General features: G+C 50.2%; 1 long non-coding RNA gene across 3 annotated transcripts; it reads right to left on the bottom strand.

The window, feature by feature from the left end:
- Positions 1-793: 793 nt before the first annotated feature.
- On the bottom strand, positions 794-19187 carry LOC149364409 (uncharacterized). Of its 3 annotated transcripts, none has more exons than XR_016289187.1 (3): positions 18864-19187; positions 15183-15736; positions 794-1284 (listed from the first exon to the last, which is right to left on the bottom strand). It is a non-coding gene; the product is annotated as an uncharacterized LOC149364409 (long non-coding RNA). The 3 variants fall into 3 exon arrangements; XR_016289186.1 differs by lacking the exon at positions 794-1284 and adding an exon at positions 12282-12452; XR_016289185.1 differs by lacking the exon at positions 794-1284 and adding an exon at positions 13753-14830.
- Positions 19188-20475: the final 1288 nt, after the last annotated feature.

The raw sequence follows: 20475 nt of genomic DNA, 5'->3' as shown, positions 1-20475 counted from the left end.
CGTTCCTCAAAAATTCTACCTCACTGCGACCACCCGCAGAGCAGCAATGCGAAGGCAAGACGTCCGCATTCTATACGTCCCTGGCTGTTCTGACATCCATGTACTATACCGACGTTCATGGCAATTTTAATGTCTAATTGCATTTTATCGCTTTTTTTCTCATGTTTAATAAATTACACCTCATCAACGAAACTTTTCCCAGGGCCACATTTCATCACACTCTATGTCAAAATCATACTTTCACACATTTATCTTCAAAGAACCATGGAATCGTGCGGACAATATTTGCGGACACGTTTTGCGGACTCATTTTACTGAGGCGACACAGCCATGTAATGCTCACTCATTAGTAACTTATGGATTGATGTAATACGTGAAGTTAGACGTTCTAAAACTGCATGTGGGCTATGAAAGCTGGCATAGTCGAGACTCGGGATGAATTTCTGCCGCCTGAGGTTCTTTAACGTGCATTCACGTTGCACAGCATAATGAAAGTTTGTAGCTGGGAGCCTGTCCCGCGTATTTGGGTCCAGCAGCTGAGCGTCTCGACCCCTTAAGCGAGCGTTGCGGGCCTCTGTTTAAAAGCTGGAGCCTATTGGACTGAGATAAATACGTTGAGGCTATTGACCAATAGGAGTTTGCCAATAGATAGGCTTCGCGCAAGGCAAGGCTTCAAGAGTGTGCCTATAAATAGGCTTCGCGCAAGGCAACGAGTCTGCCAATAAATAGGCTTTACGCAAGGCAACGCTACAAGTATCTTCGCGAATTCACTAGTAAATGAGGCGTATCTAAATCATCGTAATTATTTATTTCACAATATACGCTCGCTACGAACAACCCGACTAATCGGTGAACGGGTTCAGTACCCTGTCCGCCCTCTCCTGGGAGGCAAAGTGGCGGCGACCACTCGAGAAGCTGGCTCCGCTGACACCTGCTAGGGTCGTTCATTGTCACGCAACCACAGGAGCACATCAGCACAGGTAGTTGATGATGTAGCTGTCGAGGTAGCTGCCGCACTGACCGACCCTCCGCAGAACTCAGGGAGTACGCTCGCGGAAGTGGCCGCCAGGTGGATGGCCATCACGATCCCGATCTGTAACGATGCCCGCAGTTTGTACAGAGCAGTGTAGAGGCCCGCTCGGGGATCCCATTCTCGTGCTTGAATATCCCGCGTCACAAGCTTGCTGCGATCCCGGAACTGCAGGCCACAGTCGACACTCTGATGGTCCATGACCTCGCCAGAGGGTTGTCTCATCCAGCAGCACCTTTCCACCTTGGACGACCCTTGGATAAAACAAAAATTCACACGGACCTGTTGGCGCAGCAAGCACACTATGCAGAGCATGACATGAACAGAGCACAGACCATAGCTCGTAAGGTAAAGCTGTAGTGAATTCTGCCGTACCGACACCAGCGCCCTAAAGCTTTGCTTATAGTCACCAGCAGAATCAAGTTTATGAAAACCACATATTGGTTCCTCAGAGTTGCCTGCATGACATAGCACGAGTCACAACTACGGCCCGCCAAACACCCTAGTAAAACGTGCCAGCGCATCGTATTACAATAGGCATCTGTCACAACCGGTGTCGCTTCGGCGGACGCAGCTGTTGCGACGTGCCTCTGTTCTTGAAGCTTATAAAGCTTCGCCATTGAGTGTGGAAAGCTACAGCGTCTCGCATATCTGCAATGGAGTCCACGGAACGCCAACGCCCGTTCGGAGCGACGCATTGCGCGTTGGACGAATCGTAAATTGTTTTGAGGGAAACAAAATGACGCATTAACAGCCTCGCTTGTCTTGGAGGTAACTCTAACCGCGCATGGTACGCAGCCCCCCATATACGCAGCCGGTTCTCCTGATTATAAGTTGCCGGTACGAATCCCTGTAATGAGCTAGGCCGTAACTTTACACAGTATGCTTATGCGGCACGAAACGCTGCATCATATGACACGATCAGGAGCCTTCTGCGGCAAATGGTTTGAACGACACGATTTTTTCCGACGCCCGGTGCTCCCAACTACTACGACGCCGATGGCTTTTTCGAACGAACGAGCTGCATACGCTGTCGCGTAAAACTGGTTCTGAAAAAGGGAAAGGTGCAGTAACTGGTTCAGCCTCTGTAAAAAACTCAGTCGCCCTTAGGGAAAGTATGAACAGGGAGTGGAAGAAGATACGGAGAAAGGTTTATTGGTTTCTTGGAGTTTAACGTACCGAAGCAACTACGGCTATGAGGGACGCCGTATTGAAGGGCTCCGGAAATTTCGACCACCTGGGGTTCTTTAACGTGCACTGACATCGCACAGCACACGGGCCTCTAGAGTTTCGCCTTCATCGAAATTCGGTCACCGCGGCCGGGATCGAACCCGCGTTTTTCGGGTCAGCAGCCGAGCGCCGTAACCACGGAGCCACCACGGCGGGGCGATACAGAGAAAGGGGCGTGAAGAAACCGGAATGGTGAAGATATGGGGGCGTTTCGATGGAGGCAAATCGCAAAAGGCTGCCGCGTGCTGTTAAATATCAATGCGCATAAAAAAATTCCGGAGCCCTCCACTACGGCACAGCTATCTCTGTTCTTTCAATCCCACCTTCTTCCCTTCCCTCAGGGCTCAGTGGAGGCGTCCAGAAGTGACGACACAGTTACTACGCCATTTCCATTCCTCAAAAACCACTACCGACATCGCCTAGCACAAGGACTCCATGGATAAGGTGCGCGTCTCTTGTAGTGTCGAATGCAATGTCGTCGCGACTCAAGCGCCTGCGACCAGCAACGCTGAGCATAAAACCCAGAGGCTGCAGCGTTTCCGGGGCACTGCAGTTTTACTATACCTAATTACAGACATGCAAACATCAATGCGATAAAACAACACGGTTTTTATCCTGCATGCCTGTGTTAAGAAAATTATCGTTCAAAACCAAACGTGCAAGCAAACGTCAAGGTGCGAGTGGCAACGAGCACGACGGGCCACATGTAGGGTCCCTACCACATGAGCTCACGAGAGACTCAGTGCATAAGAAAAATGAGGACTCACCCTTTGGCAGGGCAGTTGAAATTCTCCGTAGTCTACCGCTAGCGCTCATTAAGCCCAGTTGGAGAGGGGAGGCTGACCGCGAAGCATGAAATGTTCCGATGGGTGGCAGGGCTCAGACCACGCGAGTGCAAGGTGCCAGCGGCAAGACGAGACCCACACCAAAACGAGGCATGCATACAGCGTTCGAGAGCACTGAGGCGAGCGAGGTCTCTGCACGCGCCCGATGAGACGCAAGCCACGAGGAGGAGGAGGAGGAGGAGGAGAGAGAGAGAGAAAGAGAGAGAGAGAGAGAACAACTTTTATTTAGAAAGCCTGCAGAGTCGGTTAGGCTCCCTCCAAGCAGGGAGGACAAGCTTTTACCGCGACGCGGCCACTACGTCAATCTCGTGCGTTGTGCTCCTTGAGGTCTTGTTACGTCCCTCGCTACTTCCGCGGGTTCGAGAGGGCCGCCGCCCCCTTCCTGGGGGTGCCGCCCCCCTCTCCTCGGTTTCGCTCGGTCGCTGCCTCTCGAGAGCTGCCGAGACCTGCTGGACGGCCTTGAGTTGTGTCTTTTGATCACAGCTCCTCGTTGCAGCCTCTAGCTGCGGCGGGATCGTCGTCTTCTCGCTGGCTTCGCGCGGATTTACGCTACAGTCCCAAAGGATGTGAGCCGCGGTGGCTCTCTCCTTCGCGCACAGTCTGCATATGTCGCTCGCGTGCACACTCGGACACACGTGCTTAGCTAGCACCGGGGTGAGCAGGGACCCCGTCTGTAACTGTCTATATAACACTGCCTCCTTCCGGGTAAGCCCCGGGTGAGGTGGCGGCATAGTCTGTCTGTTCAGTCTGTACCGTTTCACTATTTCGTTGAAGGTGGTCATCTTGTCCTTGGCACTGCGCCGCGACCAGGACTCCGAGTCGGCCGTGCTTTCAGCCGCGCGGTTGGTTAGTCCTCGCGCGGCCGAGTTGGCCGTCTCGTTGTGGTTCACGTTTCCGCGTTCCGACACGTCACTGCCCATGTGGGCCGGAAACCACTTGATCACCACAGGACTGTTGCGTCCGATGTCTTCGGCCTTGCGCAGTATGCGCGCGGCCTCACTACATACCCTACCCTTGGCGTAGTTCTTCACTGCCGTTCTAGAGTCACACAACACTGTAGTACATCCGGGGTCGGAAACGGCCAAGGCGATGGCCACCTCCTCCGCCCGGTGCGCTTCTGGAGTCCGGACGCTCACCGCGGTCTTCGTTGCACCCGTCGATTCCCCGACAACCACCGCCGCGTATGCGTCGGTGCTCCCTTGATACTCTGCCGCGTCCACGTAGGCGGCGCCTTCTTCTCTGGCGTGGAGGTCCACGAGAGCCCTGGCCCTCGCCAACCTCCGCTCCCTGTTGTGCTCGGGGTTCACGTTCTTCGGGATCGGGAAGACCCTGAGCTTTCTGTTGATGCTATCTGGTATAGGTACGTCTTTCTGCTGCTTGCCTTCCCTCGGTTCGAGGCCAAGGTCCCGCAGTATCTGTCTTCCGGTTCTCGTTTCGGAGAGACGCTCGAGTTGCGCCGTTCTCTGTGCTTCGGCTATTTCGTCCAGCGTGTTGTGGACTCCCAGCGCCATGAATTTTTCGGTGCTCGTGCCCCCGAGGAGACCGAGTGCCGCCTTATACGCCTTGCGTATGGTGGCGTCTATCTTGTTACGTTCACTCGGCCTCCAGTTGTGGAAGGCGGCCACGTACGTTATGTGGCTAACTGCGAAGGATTGAACGAGCCTAGTCAGGCTCTCCTCCTTCATCCCCGCTTTTCTGTTGGACACCCTCTTGATGAGTCTCATTGCCGCAGCCGCCTTGCCCGCGAGCTTGTTGACCGTTTCACCGTTGACTCGGTTTCGCTGGACGAGCAGCCCGAGTACCCGAATCTTCTCGACCTCCGGTATTACCTGTCCTCCCGCCGTCTTGACCGTGATCTTGGGACGCTCGTACTTGACTTCCATATTCTTTCTTTTCCTGCACGATCCTTTCGGGGGAATCACCAGCAGTTCTGACTTGGCCGGGGAGCAAACAAGTCCAGACCCGTCCAGCTGCTCCTCGATGGCGTTGACCGCTTCTTGCAGCGTTGTCTGGATGTGTCCGTCGCTTCCTCCCGGTACCCATAGCGTCACGTCGTCGGCGTAGATGGTGTGCCGGACTCCCGCTACTCTTTCTAGCCGAGTGGCCACCCCGATCATCACGAGGTTGAAGAGTAGCGGGGAGATCACCGACCCCTGCGGAGTTCCGACGCTGCCCAGCTTCTTCTCTTTGAGCTGTAGGTCTCCCGCACAGATTTCGGTGGTTCGTTCCGTCAGGAAGTCTTTGATGTACTGGTATGTCCTCCTGCCCATGTTTAGCCTGGATACTTGGGCCAGGATAGCCGAGTGCCTCACTTTATCAAAGGCGCTCTGCAAGTCCAGCCCGAGTACGGCTCTGTTGTCCTTGGTGCCCGTCGTATCGTCGATGATCTCATTCTTCAGTAAGATCATGCCGTCTTGCGTCCCGAGTTTGTTCCGAAACCCGATGATGGAGTTTGGGTAAAGCTCCGATTCTTCCAGGTAACGCTGCCACCTGTTCATGAGAACGTGCTCGAGGACCTTTCCCACGCACGAAGTGAGTGAGATCGGCCTGAGGTTCTCTATGTTGGGCGGCCTGCCAGGCTTGGGGATGAGGATCGTCTTGGCTGCTTTCCATTGCTTGGGTAGCCTTCCTTCTTGCCAGCACTTGTTGTAGAAGTTCGTGAGCGTTTCGATGGCCGCTTCGTTGAGGTTCTTGAGCGCTCTGTTGGTCACTCGATCGGGACCCGCGGCAGACCTTCCATTGAGGAGGAGGAGGAAAACTTTTATTCCTATTTACAGTGAGAGGTCGATGGGGCGAGCCGGAAGGGCCCGTCCCTTACAAACACTAGGAGGGATCCCTAGTCCGGGATCCCTGCAGCTTCCGCAGCGGCCCGGGCTCTAGCTACCAATGCCTGTTGGGCATGGAGTTCGGAGCAGCCGCGCAGGGCAGCTTCCCAGTCCTCTCGAGTGGGGTGGAGGTGGGGTGGGTAGGCAGGATTGGAAGGGCATGCCCACACCATGTGGTAGGTGTCCGAAAACTCCTCCTCACAGTGTGGGCACGCGCCCGAGAAAGAAGAATTGAAGTGCTTAAGTACTGCCGGGCACAGTACAGTATTGGTATAGAGGCGGAGAAGCCAGCGCTCCTCCACCCTGGTGAGGCCTTTACAGGGAGGGGGATAGAGACCATGAAAATTTTGATAAAGAGAGGTGATCTCTTTAAAGGTGATGGCCGGATTGAAATTGAATTCCGGATCAGGCTGCGGATGAGGCGACGCCCGGTGAGTAAGCGCCACGAGCGCGATCGCGGCAAAACAACAACAAAAAATTGGCTATGGTTTGACCAATGGCTATCCCGAGTAGAATTGCGGAAGCAACGGCTCGGCAATCGCAGTGGCGGCGGAATCAAAGGGTGCACTTTGACTGTCTAAAGTGCGTAGAGACGAAAACGTTTTCCGCACCACTTTGACTGCCTTTGTGGCACTGGTGACGTCATCACTGGATGACGGCACACATAATTAAGTACTAATTACTAATTACTGGATAATGACTGATTAGTGACTAAAAACTAATTTTCTGCTCATTAATGACGCTTAAACTTCGCCTTTAGGAGTGGAACGCGACCGCGTGTTGTAGCACTGCAAGGGAGTCCATGGAATGCTACCACCCGTTCGGCGCGATGCTTTTCCCTTTGAACGCAACGCTTTTTAAGGAAAGGTTGGCGCAGTAATTCTCTGTCATCTCGGTGTACACCTTAACCGCACCGTACAGGAAGGGAGGAAGTGGGAGTGAAAGAAGAAAGAGAAAGAGGGGCCGTAATGAAGGAACTTAAAATTGTATTTGAGGAAAGGAAATTAAGCAGTAACTGCCTCATATATCTCGGTGGACACCCTCAATCCGTTCGTAGAGGAAGGGAGGAAGTGGCAGTGAAAGAAGAAAAACGGGCCGTAATGAAGAAAATGAAAATTGTATTTGGGAAAGGGAAATTACGCAGTAACTGTCATACACACGCTACTGGCGCATGCGCAGTTGGGGCTCTCTGGGGATCCGGGAAACCGCTCACACCTAGCGTAGTGTTGCTTCCGCAACAAAGCTCTCGTCGTCTTCACGTATGCATATCTCGAGCGATCCCCAAGCGGTCAAAATTCTTCCGCACTCCCAGAATAGTTGGACCGACCCCCCCCCCCCCCCCCCCCTCAATTTTAGTTCTAATTAAAACCTTTTCACTGTCTTCCACTACGGCATCGCTTGTGCTTTTCTTTTAGTCTTACTTTCCTCCTTTCCCTGACGGCGCTGTGTAGCATTCCACCGAGAAGCTATGACAGTTACTGGGCCATTTCCTTTTCTCAGAAATGAATTTTGATTTGACCAAATATTTAGGGGAATTGTCGCCGTGCTACGGCTTCTCTATTGAGTTGTTTGTGTGGGGGCGGGTATTTCCGTCTGATCCCTCTGTAGTAGTTTAGAATCTCTGTATTGCTTTTGGCTACCGGCTCGGGTTCCTCAGCGGGGTCGGGATTGTTGGATGCTCGGTTTGTTGCGTACCCTCGAGCTATCCTATCCGCCTCCTAATTTCCCGTAATGTCGATATGTTCCGGCACCCAAGCTATCGTGTGTTTGGCCTGGTTGTTTTCAGGGTACCCTGCGGTTTTCAGCCTGCTGACCTGTAGAGAGTGTAGTGTTACAGGTCAGCAGGCTGAAAACCGCAGGGTACCCTGATTCGGTTATTTCGGCAACGTGCGAAAAGTTGGTGCGGATGGTGAGGACGGAGTTCGTCAAGTCAAAGAGAGACAAGGCATGTAAGAAAAGGGCAGTCATCCCCTACATTCACAAAGTAGCCCATAATCTGAAAAATGTAGCTGGTAGGTTTGAAGTCGACGTTGTTTTTTCGGCACCGTGTAAGTTGAGCGGGCTTTGCCGGGCCATCAGAAACCGTAGTGAAAATGTATTAGGAGTTAGTCCATTCAAATGCCGTGTTACTCACAGGTCACCGTTGGTGGAATGTGCATGCTCTGTAGTCTACGAGCTTCCACTCTCGTGCAAAAAAGTTTACATTGGTCAGACAGGCCGATGTGTTAATGTTCGCCTGAGGGAACATCTTAATTCACTATCAGACACCAGATACTCTCATCTGAAAGATCATTGCAGTGACTGTGGGAAGGAAAATGATAAAAAAAGAAAAAGTGCCGCCCTTTGGTCACAAAAACTAAAATTTTGTTTAGACACCGGGATAAATTGACAAGGGAGGTTATGGAATCTTATTTAATACGGAAGAATCACAGTATATCAGCCAGCCTTCTTTGGCATTAGTTGACAAAGAAGTATCGTTTTTAGATAATTATTATTCTCGCCAAAATGTTCTTTGTTATTTCACTTCAAATATTCTTCTGTCGTTTTTCATGAATACATTTTTCAAAATTCACGTTTGGCTCCGATATTTTCTCGTAATCTTATGAAAATTTCCTTATGTATACCACTATACCTTGGCCAATCCCCCCACGTGGGTATGTGCCATTATAAAGAGGTGAAGAAGAAGAAAATTCGTGACTTGCTTCATTTCGGTTCTCAGGGGTGCCTTTGTTCGGAGTTGACCACGTGGCATATTGAGCGTTTGATTTTGATTCCGCTAGACCAATGCTCGTTGCTCTGTTTGTTCACGTGATTTTGATGCATATATGTTTTCGTTTTTCAATAAAAAATTCAGTTTCGAGTCAGCGCTCGTCTTTGTGTCCTCTTGCTTCGTCTGCCGTTTTGTTCGCCCTGTTCCCTCCCACGATGTATCAGTACAAACTCGCCCAGTTATCCTTCTCCAGATGATATATCGTATCCGAAATAAACTCCATGGCATGAAGGGAAGGGACACCACCCGCTTAGTGCAAGCTTTCGTGATCTCTCGGATAATTTACGGGACGGCATTCCTTAACCTCTCCAGGTCGGAAATTGAAAAGTTGGAGACACTGATCAGGAAAGCCTAGAAGACGGCACTGGGGCTACTGAACTCCACGCCAACGGCAAAGCTCATGGCTCTAGGAGTACATAATACTCTCGAAGAGATGTGGGACGCACACTGGCTCTCAAAACTCAGTAGGCTCGCACTGACAAAACCCGGCAGAGAACTGCTAGAGAAGATCCATGTTAATCTGCTCTGTACAATAGACAAAAGGGAAGAGGTCCTACGCGATGTGAGATGACGCATCAACGTGCAGCTCATTCCACGGAATATCCATCCCGCATATAACAACGAGAGGAGGAAAGCAAGAGGGGAAGCCCTGCAGAAGAAATGGAACAAGCAAACTAACACCCTTCACAGGGACGCAGCAGGACCAAAGAATGGAGTCATGACTGTTGTGGTCTCAAAGCCTACAGGATCGATGGTGAACTGCGCCTCGATGAAAACATCTAACCACAATCACGCAGAGGAGGCAGCTATTGCATTAGCTGTAGCATCTAACCTCAACGCCATTGTGCTCACTGATTCCCAGAGCGCCTGTCGCAACTTCAATAACGGATTAATTCACAAGTCAGGGTTGTCATTGCTGACTAGGCATCCACCCAGCCAAGCCTCAGTCATCTGGTTTCCCGGTCACCTGGAACTACGAGGAGGAAACGAAGCCACTCACAGGCATGCCCGAGCTCTTCTATACCGGGTGTCTCCCCCTGATGGCCATGAAGGGTGCCGCGACCTTATAGGTTTAGCAGTGTATGCTGACAATCTCGCGCCATACAGAACAGCCAGAAAGCAGTTTATTCTTCTGGTCTGACTATAAAGGTTAATTAGGCTAATTAGTTAATTTACAACGAACTAAACTAAATCCCGCTTACTTGGAGCATCACTGTACCATCCCTTTAACTGGTTGCACGGTTACTATATTCCGTTTCATACATCAGGTGCAACGCTGTCAAAGCTAGCGCTCTTTTTTGCGCAGCCTGCATCCGTGACAGAAAATAGTGCGTTGCTTGTGGTGAGCGAAAAATAACAAATGCATTGCGGACAGGCTTCGTGGGTAATACATTTGTCATCAGCGTGACAAAAAACGATGATATTGCGAATGAATCGGTCGAGATCTGTGATTTTGTACTTTGCGTGTGTCGTCTTTTTCCATTTCACGTTTTGCTGTCCCCGCTGGCCGCCGTGTTTACTCTTTCTGGCCGCCTCTCTTTTACTTTTGAGAAAATGGCGTCCAGCTCAACGGCGTGACGACAATTTGGACCAATCTGAAACGCGGACAAATACGCCTTGCTCGCCGGTAAATTGGTTTTTGAGGAAAGGAGGTGTGTCTGTCATATCTCGGTGGACACCTAAACCTCGCCGTAACGGGAAGGGAGGAAGATGGAGCGACGCGTTAGACCGCACGGCCACAAAACAACGCGGAGGGATACACCTCTATTTTTTTCTGCGGACTACTTCCGTAGCCTTCACCGCGTTGCACATGATGTATGAAACGGAGTATAGCCGAAGTGCAATTGACCCCGATTCAAATTCGCGCACTGTCACGACGTCACGACCATTTCTACCAATTGAAAAGCGTGACATTTCTATCCACAACTCCTGCTTACAACGATGAGGCATTAAAGGCTTCCGCCTTAAAACAGATTTCGCTGAAAAATTCCGTCCTGGTCAGATTCATATTGACTAGCAGTCTTCACAGCAACTTTGCAAGCTGTTATCCCACCGCCTACTCGACGACGTCCTCACACCTCACCCTTGACTATCATAACGGCTATCGATAAAATGCCTCAGATGATTTTGTTACATTACAACTACAATACGTTACAAAATAAGAGATGTAACTATGTTACACTGTTACACCTCTACACTTTGCACATCCCAGTTAAAAGTAAAGACGCTGGCTGTGATCTCCAGAGCACTGCGGTAGAACAGACGCTGTGGCCGGGGAAAGAAAGGGACAGCCACTGTTGCAACGAGGCTCTTGCGTGGCGGCGTAGATAGATTTTAGGCCCGATAGATTGTCCCGAGAGAGCAAAAAAATAGTACTAAGAATAAAACACCGCACACTTACCTGTTGCAATCAGGAGCAAACCTGCAGCTTTTGCTTTTGTTTATTCGTACCCGCCGCGGTGGCTCAGTGATTAAGACGCTCGTCTGCCGAGCCGGAGTACCCTGGTTCGAACCCGACCGCAGCGGCCGCGTTTCGATGGAGGCGAAACTCAAAAGGCGCCCGTGTGCTGTGCGATGTCAGTGCAAGTTAAAATATCCTCAGGTGGTCGAAATCATTCCGGAGATCTCCACTACGGCGCCTCTTTCTCTCTTTCACTCCCACCTTCCTCCCTTACCTTACGGCGCAGTTCAGGTGTCCACCGAGGTGTAAGATAGATACTGCGCCGTATCCTTTCCCCAATGGCCAATTATTTTAGTATTATTGGTTATTTGTTGAAATTGCTTATTGTTCCCTCTGCTTCGGCCTTGAAACTATATGTCAATAAAGTACGCCTCGCCTATGTGCTTGAAGTGAAGATAACTCTTCTCTCTCCCCCCCCCCCCCCCCCCCTCGGGAGTTATCAGTGGCTCATCTCGGGGGCTTATCTTCTTGCGGTCATGTGCTGTAGTCAAGCAATGGCGAAATGCATGAATCGGCGTAGAAGAAAGCGTCATTCTTTATTTCATTCTCATAGGTAACGATTTCGAGACCTCAGTATCAGACTGGCCACAGTGCGAATTCTCGGAGACCCTGTCCTTCATGGGTCCCCTACCTTGCTCGCTGGGCATACGTACGAAGCCCAGGGCTCAACCACTTGACAGTTGCTCAGCGACACCGCACGTAGAGTTAATTTTACCACGCAAAAGGCCTTCCCCCAAGCCTACGATCTTTCTGGGGAATGTTGAAAATGGCGCTCTAGTCCAAGCGCACGAGTGAGTGGAGGACCGACAGTGACGAATACTGTCAGACTTCTTGCACACGCGCTCTTTTACCTGCGTCTCCGGGTGCACAAACGTCGTTTTCTGATCGCCACACCCCATCCGATTGAGCATGGTGGCTTGACGCCTCCGTCTAGCACCGTCGAAACCATGGTCGAAACCGGAGCCGTGTATCGTAGTAGAGCCGATCGCCTCGGCTTCGGGAGGTTGTAGGTTGGACTCTCACTCCCGCCGGTTACCCACCGGTTTCCTGGAATGGGTACAAACCATTCCTGGCCTGGTGCTCGGCTCCCTAGGCGGCTTGGCTTAGAAAAGGAGCCCATGCCTTCAAGTCCCACCACTGTGAGCCTGAACAGGCACTTTGTCCGTCTAGCGCCGTCGAAACCATGGCTGCAGAACCGATCATAGGCGATCCTCTTGCTTGGCAGCCGGAGATAGAGTTGTGGATCGCCTGCAGGCCACATCTCCTGACGTGGCTCCGAGATGCGAGTTTGCTGCGAAAAGAGGACATCGTGTTGGTCATTTTGGCCACCTAAAGGTCCACTTCTCTAGCAGCTACACACGAGAGTCTACCGCAGTAGTTCGCATGGAAAGAAGCTCGTGCCTACATCGATGTTCTAAGGCATTATTCTGCAGTGGATTGGCGCACTCAACGTTCATGTCGCGACTGATCTATGGCCACTGTTCAAGTCAGATCGGTTTTTCTATTTGTAGTAGCATTCTGCGTGATTCCTTTACCCTAAGCGCGGTCATATTACCGGCAATACCCCAGGAAAAAAATTGGCGACGTTGGGGTCCCTGATTGAGTAAGTAGCGCATATTGCCACGTATCACTGTATTGTCCATTCGTTCGCGCTCAAGGCCGCATGAAAGGGGTGCTATCATTTTTGTTCGTGACGCGAGAAGCGACCGGACTAATCTCGATTGATCGCAGCCATGAGGAGCTGCATCTACGTTTTTCCAGATGACTATAGATGATCTTGTCCTGTTATCTCGCGAAGTTTCCTTGCCGGCTATAAATTGTGCAATACCGCGAGCGGCGCACATTCGTAGTTCGACGACTGACGAGCACGTTTGTTGCTTACGCCGCCGCCGAGTGATTTAGTTCTTTTGCGGGCGATAGTCAGCCCAAATAAAGAGCTTCGTTTGAAAGTCTTGTTACTGCCTTTCTGATCACTGGACTGCGGTCATTACTACGTGACAATATTGTCGCAAGCATTACGGAGAGCTAGTAGATGGTTCGTACTGCATGCAGTAACATCGACGTCTAGAAGGGCTCTAACTTGACCTTTTACTAAAATTCACGCTGTAAAACTCTACACCGCTTTTGTCAACGTTTCCACGACAGCAGAGTACGTTTCAGGCCTCCGTAATCTTCGCGTTTAATTCTAACTTCGTGTCCGAGAACACAACCAGTGCCATTATATCAAAACCAACCTATGACACGGCAATAACTGCGAGCTTGTCACAGTCATTCTAAGAAAAAAATTTTGAGATAACTACGGCGACCCGCATTGGTTCAATGCGAAAGCATAGCATCCGCATATTACATCGATGTCGAAGGCTGTTCAGGCGTCTGTAAGCTATATAGACGTGCATGAGTTTTTAGACGTCTAAGTATTTTTCTGCGTTTTTTAGCGTTCAATTAATTACACCTCATCAACCAAAATTTTCTCTCATCACCGTTTTATCTCCCACTTTCAGTCACAATCTCACTTTCACACATTTATCTTCAGAGAACAACATAATCGGGAAGACAAAATTTTTGGATATTCTTTGCTGACGCGACATACGGCGCTCTCGCATTAATAAATAAGCTTCCGAGAGCGAGCTGTGTTGCGTTTCTTGTCAAGAATTCAGCTTTCATGAAAGATGTGCTGACCCTGCTCTATATTTATGCCCGCTGGAAGCCTTCAGACGTCAGCCACACGGACCCGTTCTATGTGGCTTGCGTTTAAGCGACCGCACAATCGTTTATTTAACCAGCGGCATAAGATTCACCAAGAATAAAGACAGTGATTGGTGCATCTGTGATACCTGCTCAGAAATCACGCCTGAACGCGAAACCGAAATTATCATGCGGCCTTTAGTCATTCGCGTTAATGCGCTTCCCGAGAGCTAGCAGCTTCTCAAATGGGCGTTTGCTAGTTATCAATTTCCAGCTATTATTTTTAGTATTTGTGTTTGGTTATACTCCATCTTGCACGGTTATGGTGGATGCACTTCTAACGCTGGCACATGAACTTGAGGGTCCTGGAATCCTTAATGGGTGGGCCCTACTTAGTCACCTCGTATTTGAAGATCCTTGCGTCTATCACGGCTGGCTTGTAGCGCATGCCTGACGTATGGTCTAAGGCCAAAAGGGCAAATCATACATTGTCAGTCAGGAAAGAAAAGGCGCAGAAACTGTCACCTCTAGGTGGATACCGCAACAGAGCAGAAAGAAAGGGTGAAAGGCGGAAGCCAAAGAAGACAGAAATAGGGGCCGTTGCGGAAGGCTCTGGAATAATTTCTACCACCTGTGATCTTAATTAAACAGGCACTGACCGCTTTCTGCGTTTCGCCTCCATCGTAACTCGGCCGCCGCGGCTGGGTTCGTGAGGTGAGCGACCATGTCAAGCCATCACCCTCACCTAAACGAATCTTCCGATCGGTCTAAGAGGAGGTAGACATTACCCCTTCGGGTGACATATCGGGGTCGAAGTTGTAGTATGCCGCCCCCTACTGCGCCTCAGTCTCGTTCACCCACTGAAAGCTGGGCGTGAGGAGTGGCATGGCGACGTCCCTGCCCTATGCTTCCATGCGGTGCAGTGGAGCTGGCAACCACTGCATGACGGCGAACCACCACCTCACGCTGATCCCTCGACGTACCCTGAAGAGAGGCATCTATTTTTTTTGTCCTAGTCAAATTTTGACGCAAAAAAAATCGTACGTTGCCTAGATTTCCTCGACTAAGCCCCCAGGTCATACACCAATGGAACCACAACTCACGGCGGAGTGCTACCACTAAGATCAATATGCCGAAACGCTTTCTTGGCCTTTCAAGACTTCTTGTCTATCCTGGCACCGTCACAATTGCGTTCCACGCCTGTAGGCACAACAGCCAACAAACGTGTCGCCAACAGTGCTACTTTCCAGCCCTCCCGTAGGAAGCCGAGTACGCTAGACCATCCCTAGTCCCTTCAAGAATTACTGAATAACTCTCGGAAGGAGTGGATATTTACCTTCTCTGGGTACACATCACAGTCAAATTGTCATCTCCCCCTTGCAGCGCTTGTTTCAGTCACCGACTGAAAGGTGTCTATGATGAGCATCCAGACGGTGTTGTTCTCTTGGCTCCCCGCTCTGCTCCGCTTGCGACGCTCTGGAGCTGGCACAGGAACCCTCATGACGAAGGCCTTGCTGAGGGGTCACAATGGCCCGATCCTTGCGGTAGACGCATGAAAGGCAGACAGTGGAGGATTTTACGTCGCGAATGAGTAACAGATGCTTCGAGCTAACATGGCGGCCTCAAGTAGAACACCATGCAGGTCATCCCTCCGAACTTCCTCTTTCTCAGCGGCGCATGGTCTTACTTTTTGCACCTTGCTGGCCTGCTTCAGATGTGGTGAAGCAGCACCGTGACACCCCCGAACATCGCGCCTCGACGCACACCATAAAAGCCAGGCTTGCTGACGTTGCCTGCGATGAGCTTGCTTGCAGACGGAACAGCAGTTAACACTCGCCGCACTCGGCGATGTGGCGGGGCATGGCTTCGATGCTCTGTGACGTGAGTTTGCTGCACAAAACAGATTTTGTAGAAGCTGGAGCTTTGTGACTTAGTGGCGCATACTCTCCTAAGTGTTGCGGAGAGCTAGTAGAATGGTTCGTGCTTCACGCAGTAACATCGACGTTGAGAAGGGCTCTAAGTTAACCTTTTACTGAAACTCACGCTGTAAAACTCTACTTCGCTTTTCTCAACGTTAGCCCGAAAGTACGGCTTGGTGTCATATTCTCTAGTCAGATGACATGGGAAAGTCATGTTGAGCAAATGGCTAAAAAACTCTCGTCTGCTATAGGTGCCTTATTTCGAACCCGTGACCTCCTTCCGATATCCATTAGACTACAAGTTTACCACGCACTGTTCCGTTCACACCTTAACTATTGCACACTAGTATGGGGAACGACTACAAAAAAAAACATCGCTACACTTCTTCGTCTAGAAAAAAAAAAGCCATGCGTTGCATAAACAATGTGCCATATTTACATCCTTCAGCCGCACTACTTCGTCAGCATCATGTCATTAATATTGAGTCTCTTTATACTTACCGCCTCCTCTACCACTTTTATTTTGCTAACGAAATGTATAAAGAATTCCTTCTCTCACTCTCAGGTGCAACGTTGCGCTGTAATATTTCGAAAACACGCGCCCCTGAAAAATGGTTGATTCCACACCACCGAACTAATTACCTTCTCCAGTCATTAAGCTATACAGTGCCAGTGTTACTAAATCAGATAAGTCTATCTAGTAACGCTCGAATAACTCGTAAGATTTTGCGTTCAATGTTTCTGGAGTGACCCGTGTTTGCTGTTTCTGGCGTAAAATGGTAACGTGCTCAATAAAAACGTACTCATGGTAGTTTAACCTCTCATATGTGCAATTATAGCTTTTTTTGCAGTTTTATGTGCATGTTAACCCTGGCTTTTGTATAACATCTCAGTATCTTTTTTTGATTAATTTACTTCAACTCTAATTTTTGTAAATCTGTGATAAAATGTGACCATGATAAAATGTGTGTGACCGTGTGTAATAGCAATTGATATCTTGTGTATAATTTTTTTTTGTACCGCTGTCACTGGTGTCTGCCGCCGGCTTCCAGGCCTCGTCAAGCTGTTACTACAGCTTTTTCCCTGGGAGACCGTCAACATTGTAAAAATGTTGAAAACAAAGGTGAATTGAATTGCATTGAATCTATGGCCGTCCAGGATCTTCGCATTTAATTCTCACTGCCTGTGCAAGAACACCACCATAACTATATGCTTGTCACAATCATTCGAATATTAAGCTTCTGAAACCGAGTTGTGTTGGGTTCCTTGTCAATAAAGCCGCGGGTTCAGCCTTCATAAAAAATGTGCTGACCCTGCTATCACATTTATGCCCGCTGATATCCAGCAGACGTAAGCTGCACAGACCCGTCCTTTGCGGCTTGTGTTCCGGCGAGCGCACAAATGTTTATTTAACCAACGCCATAAGATTCACCAAGAATAATGACAGGGATATGTTCAACTGTAATACCTGCTCAAAAATCAGGCCCGCTTTACCGAAAGACGGCCGTTTAGTCATTCGTGGGAATGCAGGTGGTGAGAGCTAGCAGCTTTTCCGTTGGGCGTTTACTAATTACCGTTTTCCGGCTATTATTTTTGGTATTTCTGTTTAGTTGCAGGTGATCTTGCACGGTTATGGTGGATGCATTTCCACCGCTGGCTTATGAACGTCAGGGTTCTGGAATCTTTAACGGGTGCGCCATACTAAGCCATTTCGTATTGGAGGATCTTTGCATCTTTCACGGGTGGTTTGTAGCACACGCCTGACGTAAGGTCTAGGGCCACTGCTTAGGCCGCGACGTCCCGTACTCCATTTGCCACATGTCGTTGTGCCGCGCCCTTTACCCCGGCTTCTACACGACGGTGTTGCTGGATGCGACTGGCGGGATCTCTAACAGCTCCGCCTTTTTACCAGCACATGGCACCTCCAGGACTCGCGTCGAAACAACAGTGCTCCCCGGCAATGTTTCTCAAGCCGCGGCAATAACCTAACACTATCCCAGCTATCCAAGGAAGTAACGCGAGGGCGCCCTGGAGCGATGCTGCGCGATTGTAGTTTACCGACGCCAGAATCCATACCACAGCTTGAAAAACGAGCGTCCATTCTCTGAAGCAACCGTATCTGTTCGCCTATAGCAGTCATGTGCCCCAAACCGCTAAGTTGGCGGCTTCGTCTAGGTTACTGGTCGTTTAAAGAAAGAAAAGGCGCAGTAGCATCATAAACCATGGACGCCAGGGCTGTGCACTCAAGGACTCAACAGAACCGCCTCCGACCCAGATAAACGCTTTGAATAATGCGTACACAACGGTTCCTTCCCTCCTGCGCTCCGGCTGGAGGCAAGGCTTAACTCCGCCACGGCGGCCGCGTTTCTATGCACGAAACGTAACACTTCCCGCATAGGCAACTACGCATAGTCCGGGAACCTTTGTCTTAAGTGCAATAAGACCTAGCGTTAATCCCCGAGAATGGAGCCAACGTTTCTATGAAGACGAAATGCAGAAGATGCCCGTGTACTACGTGACGCCAGTGCATGGTAACGAACCCAAAGGGTCGAAATTCCTGGATTAAGTGGCCACTTTTATCTCTTCCATATCTCACTCCATCCCTTCTCCACTGGAGAAGTTCCGGTGTCCACCGAGAGGAAGCCAGCCACAACGTCTTTCCATTTGTAATAATCTACTATCTCTAAACAAGCACGCATTACAATATTTACTATTTCTCCCTACTGTGCACTCATTACGAAGCCTGAAAAAAGAGTGAATCATAAGTGGTTACTCAGGAACAAAAATGGCGCAGAAACTGTCATTTCTAGGTGTACAGCGCACCGGGCCGTAAGGGAAGGGCGGAAGGTGGAAGTGAAAGAAAGCAGAAGTAGGGGCCGTTGGGGGGCGGGGGGGGGGGGGGGGGGGGGGGGGGGCTCCGGAATAATTTCGACCACCTGGGGGTCTTTTACGCACAGCTCCACGGACACACCTTATGCGTTTCGCCTCCATCGGATCACGGCCGCTTTGGCTGGGTTTGTGAGGTGAACGACCACGTCAGAGCATCACCCACACCAAAAATAATCTCCCAATTGGTCTCAGGAGAGCTGAACATTTACCTCCTGAGGTGAATGATCAGAGTCGAAGCTCTTTATTGCCGCCCTCTGCGGCGTTTCAGTCTCGGCCACCGACTGGACGCTGGTTGGTCGTGAGGAGTGGCATGGCGGCGTTCCTTGCGGGTTCCTGCCCTCGTCCTGCAAGCGGTGCAGTGCAGCTGGCACACGCTCGATGATGATGGTGAAGGTCCGAAGAGCAGTCGGAGCAGTCACAAGGGTGGGGCTGATCTGCGAACGCCGGGTCGCGCGCACGAAGACTGGTAACTATACCCCGTTTCAAACATCAAATGCAACGCTGTGAAGGCTACGGAAGTAGTCCGCAAAAAAAAAAAAGAGAAGTGTACCACTCCACGCTGTTCTGTCGCCGTGTGCTCTACCGCGTCGCTCCAGACAGTCGACAGGCAACCGGGGGTGCATGGGTTCAAATTAGGCATGGTGACCTTTTTTTTTTATCGCACTTTTTTTTTCACCGCAAGTTGCATTTCACATGACTTGAGTGAGAAATCTCGTTGTGTCGAGAATCGCTTGAATATTATGCCGTGTTCTGAAATGAACTGCATGCATCTGTTCATTTGATGCATACCGTGTTAATGCGAGCTGTCCGAAATTTGTTGTCATTGAACTCGCACCAGCTTTTGGTCAGCACTGGCGGTTTTCTTCCCGATTCTGCAGCATTTTCGCTATACTTTTTCAATGCAAGCGAGAGATTTGTGTGAAAAGATGACGTTCATTCGTCGGGTTTAATTAATTAGCACAGTGGTGAGTGCTCCGCCGTGGCCCGATTAGCAAGTGGCTGTCTGCAACTTTCGATTTCGCCGTTTCCGAGGAACCCACTTCTTTGTGGGCCTCCTTGAAGGTACCTGGCATGTTATGAATTGTTCCGTGCCACCTGTTTTTGCAGCGGATCCAGCCTTCGCCAAAGGAGTCGGGCACCGACTTTGGCACTGTGCTGTAGTGTAGCCCAAAGAACATGGCGAGAACAGTTATTTTTACTGATCATAAAGCTCAAGGTCTTAATTTCGAAAGTGGGTTTATCATGCAGGAGTGCAGAAAACATATTCTAGACTTCTTACTCGCCTATTTTCCGACTGTATATATGCAACATTCGTGTGCATATCTGCAATTGTTTTATTTTTGTTAAAATATTTTTCGTTCTTAAGCAAAGTGCGTTTTACTTTGTCATTGAAATGAGAGATCTATAACTGGGCTAATATATGCGGCAAAAGAGCAGTACGCGGCGCGCAGATGGATGGATGGATGGATGGAAAAACTTTATTTTCGTCAGAGAGCATGTGTGGACGATTCCGTGTTAGATGGCCATCAACCCGTGGCTGACGGCGACCTGGGTGGCCCACTCCACGGCCCTGGTCTGGACGACCGGGTCTGAGCTGGCCAGCACGGCCTCCCACTGCTCGAGGGAAGGATCACGCATAATGTCCGCCGGTGGCGGTGCTATGCTACAGCTCCATAATACGTGGTCATAGGTTGCCAATTCGTGACACCATTTGCACTCCGGCTGAATGTCCGGGTAGATTTTGCTCAACACGTATGGGTTGAAGAAACATCTGGTCTGCAATCGACGCCAGACGCATTCCTGCGCCTTCACCAATTGCTT

The sequence above is a fragment of the Amblyomma mixtum genome, chromosome 2, assembly GCF_055824585.1.
Source record: "Amblyomma mixtum isolate Tamu chromosome 2, ASM5582458v1, whole genome shotgun sequence".
In the NCBI taxonomy this organism is placed as follows: Eukaryota; Metazoa; Arthropoda; class Arachnida; order Ixodida; family Ixodidae; genus Amblyomma; species Amblyomma mixtum.
The sequence above is the reverse complement of the archived record's forward strand: the minus strand, read 5'-3'. Positions and strand labels throughout refer to the sequence as shown.